This window comes from Phoenix dactylifera, unplaced genomic scaffold (genome assembly GCF_009389715.1).
Source record: "Phoenix dactylifera cultivar Barhee BC4 unplaced genomic scaffold, palm_55x_up_171113_PBpolish2nd_filt_p 000282F, whole genome shotgun sequence".
NCBI lineage: Eukaryota > Viridiplantae > Streptophyta > Magnoliopsida > Arecales > Arecaceae > Phoenix > Phoenix dactylifera.
The window spans coordinates 294,842-299,082 of NW_024067766.1; the positions used below are offsets into that span (position 1 = coordinate 294,842).

The following is a 4,241-nucleotide window of genomic DNA, read 5'->3' on the forward strand; positions in this document are numbered from 1 at the left end:
CTCTCTAGCTTCTATTTTCTATCTCCATATTAATTTATCTTTTTATCTATACTTATTTAAATTTAATAACTTACTTTTGATATTTATTCTTATTTGGTTATACTTTTGTGCTTCGTTGTGGATTCACAATATGCAGGAGACTGTTTCCCATTCATGGAATAAGTCTTGCAACAACAATGAAAAACAAAACTTAATTTGTGACAACTAGCTTAATTGCAAAACCTTTTTAACGGCCTTGATGGAAGGGTAAGTAATGTCTATGGTGCTCGTTGTTCCAGTCGGATCACAATAGGCAAAAAAGATAGGCCTAAAAATTGATTAAATTTAACCAAAACTACTACAGGAATTGATCATGACTCGATCGATTCAACTTGTTTACCAATCTGATCATGTCTTATTCAGTCAAAATCACCAGTCCTGCTAGTTTCAACCTCAAAAACCTAAACCCAACTAGAGACAACCCATGGTTTTTGGTTTTTATATGGACCAAAAAACCATGATCTATAAGTAAAACTTCTTTAAGCAGTTCTTGACCATGCTTGATTCCAACCTGTCTGAAGGCTTCATTTCTTCATTGAGCAGGAGCAGCAGCCTTAAACTTGGCCTGAAGCATCTTGCCAAATTCCACCAGCTTGTTGGTCTCCGGCATCACCCCCTTCACAGCATCATTGGCACAGAATCTCACCGCCCATCCAACCAAGAGAGGTGTCTTCCCCTTGTCAAGAAGCTCGATGCCAATGATTTTCTCTGTTGCCTTGAGCCACCCCAAGAAACCCCCAAGGGCAATGTCCAGGTACCCAATGGTGTCACCACCAAAGAAACCCTTTCCTTTGCTGCATTTCTCAAAAGCCGCCTCCAAAAGTTTCAGCCCAGCAAAGGCCTGCTCCACTGCTTCTAACTTAGCCTCCTCCGTTTCTGCCTTAAAGATTCCAAGTACTGAAGGGAACCACTGCACAAAAATGAAAATGGAATAGGAAAAGAAAGAAGAAAATGAATTAGTCATCACCATCAACAATAGTCTTCATATCAGATGTGTCAACCATGAAAAGATAATTTTAAGTCATTAAAGCTAGAAACCAATATTCTCAATACCAGCATGTACCGCCCAATACTAGGCATATGATATTGATTGGTACAAAAGCGCATATCAAACATGGTACCAGTACAAGATCCAGAACCAAGATTGTGAACCTCATTTGGAGCAATTTTAATCATGATCTTACAGTTACAGGGATGTAGGTCAATACATTTTTCTTCGATTGTTTAATGGGATGTTGAGAATAATGAGACAAATTTACAATGACAAATAGTGGGACAGATTTTTATGTTTATTCAGCAATTTAAATTGAAAACTTATAGGAACCTGCAGTAAGTCTGAGCATAATGCTAAAATACCTAACAAACATCAACAAGAATCTTGAAAATAGAATTGATATCTAACTGACCGTTGTAAGGGTGGAGAACTAATCCTGGATGGTGGACTTCTCATAAATTGTAGGCAAACTAATCCTGTTTCTCAAGGTTGTTTATGAGGGTAAGATGAGTACGGATCTATAATTAAAACTTACCAATCTCTCTCACACACATGCACTCTACATAATATATAACCACTAATGACCTGAGACATTTCTTTATTGACTTTATAATGGTTCAGCAATTTTAAATTTTCTTAGCTGACCATGATGTTCTGGTCTCACAACTTTAGATCTGAACAGCAGAAAACTAAAACATACCATCATCCTTTACAAAGACAAAAATCAACCCCCCCCCCCCCCCCCCCCCCCCCCAAAAAAAAAGACTCGCAGTGGTGAGACTTCCCAAAATTATACCTAGTATTAAAAATAATGGTCCCAATTACCCAGTCTTTTCTTATCAGTTTTGGTTCAGTTTCATACTCCAAAAGCTGTTTCTAAAATTCTCATTTTTGGGGGACTTTTTTAGGTCATTTTGGAGAAAATTTTTCCCAAAATCTTAGTTTCCAACATATTTAACTTTTTGATACATGTAAACCTTTTACCTTTTTGTGGCTTTAACTAACTTCTACTTTAATGCTGACTATGACCCGGGATTAAACTGAGTTAAGATAAAAGATAAAATAAGGCCTCTATCCACTCTAGTCAAATTTTAGGGTTTTCTCCAATATTCCCTTACAAAATGGCTTATTGCATATTTATCCTTAAAATCACTATTTGCATATATACTCTTTAACTTGTCTTGTCTTGACTTGAACACCCCTCCCTTTACTTACTAGCAGTGTTAATAAATTATTATTTAACTTTAATGACTTTATTACCTTTTTATATTAATATATTGATAAAATTATATAAAATAAACCGCTTTTCAATATAAATTGAATGTTAAAATTTTTCAAGGGTATTTAATCAAAAGGATAGTAGTGCTAAATGAAACTCAAAACAGCCAAGTTTTAATGCAATCAACCTAAAATCTAATGGGACAGGCATTAATACACAAACAAGATGAATTGAGGGACATATTTGCAAATAGTGATTTTCGAAGGATAAATATGTAGTAAGATGTATTTGCATGGGTGCATAGTTAAAAAAAGCCCAATTAAAGGGATGCCAACTTTATTTGGGAAATAATCATTTGAAAATATAAAGAGTTCTACTTTTATTACTATTAACCAAAGTTTTAAATCCCTATCCCAGTTTCTCCATAAAATGGGATGCTCTGCTATCCTGCTTCGTCTTGGTGACTATCCAAATCAATCTATTTCCTTTCTCTTTCTTTTCCTTTCTTCCCTTTTTACATTTCTATCTTTCTTTCTTTTTACTTTTTTTCTCTCCTTCCTTTCCCTTCTTCCTTTTTTTATCTTCCTTCATTCTTTCACTTTTTTCTCCTTTGGTTTCTTTCTTTCTTTTCTTTTTCTTCTCCTTTCTTTTCTTTCCTATTGTTTTGCTTCCTTTCTTTCTTTTATTTCTCCATTCTTTCCTTTTCTTTCATTTTTTTTTCCTTTCCTTTTGCTTTCTTTCCTTTCTTTTCTTGTGTCTCATGTGGCCATCCAAATCAAGCATCCATGTAGAGATACTCGTAGTCTCTCTTTCTTTTCTCTCTCTTTCCTTTCTTAATTTTAATACATTTCTTTTTTTCTTTTCCTTCTTTATTCTATTTTCTTACCCTTTTTTCTCTTTCCTTTCCCTTATTCCTCTTTTCTTCCTTCCATTAGTTCATTTTTTTCTCCCATTCATTTTTTTCTTCTCCTTTCTTTCCTTCTTTCCTTGTCCTTCTTCTTTCTTTTCTTTCTACCCTTTTCCTTCTTCGTTCTTCTACATCTTTTCTTTCCTTTTTTCCTTCCTTTTGTTTCTCAGAGTCCCCCCCACCGCATTAGCACTCGGAACCAATCATTGTTACGCAAAGTTAGACCTATATTTTTACATCGAGGAAAACGTACACAGAGCAAAGCTTATAGGACTGCAAATAAAATGCCCCAAGCAACAATTAGATTATAATGAGTACCTTGTCATCAACGTAGAATGCCCAAAAGCGGTGAATGGCGCCTTCATAGGGATCGGCGGGCAGGATGGCGGAGCCCTTGGCAGCCTAGACGTCGTCGATGTACTGAACGATGATCATGGACTCACAGACGGGCTTGCCTTCATGGATGAGTGCAGGAATTTTCTTGTACACAGGGTTGGACTCGAGCAGCAGCTCACTCTTCATCCCAAACACCTCCTCCAAGAACTCGTAATCCACTCCCTTCAGATTCAGAGCGATCCTTGTCAATCACAAACGGGCTTGCCCACCCCCCCCCCCCCCCCTCCAAAAGCTTCACAAGCTCTCCTCCCACTGATGCCATTCTTACACCTTTCTCTTCCTCTCCTTCTCTTGTAATACTGTTACATATATCCCAGGGCTTGGGGTATATTTATATAGGAGGGGGTAGTTGGTGCTCAGTATGCGCTGGGTTTTATTTTGGCTTTCTTGAATGTTCTGGTTGGGAAAGCAATAATGAGATGCCCAACCTATATATAATAAGAAATAGGAAAATATTGAATCTATGGATATTTAAATATAATATAATGAGATTAATTGTTTGTGGTTGTCTTTTCTTTTTTTAAGTAAGATTATGAACATAAAAATATATTAAAAATTAATAAAATATTAATGTAATCTAATGATCTGCTAGAATAATACTAATGAAAAGTATTTTTCATTAATATCAGCATATATTCAACAAATATAATTATTAATAATATCATTAATTTCTATAATAATTTAAT

At 35.5% G+C, this 4,241-nt stretch overlaps 1 pseudogene; it reads right to left on the reverse strand.

Moving 5' to 3' along the window:
* Positions 1-281: 281 nt before the first annotated feature.
* On the reverse strand, positions 282-3,817 carry LOC103698457 (annotated as a pseudogene).
* Positions 3,818-4,241: the final 424 nt, after the last annotated feature.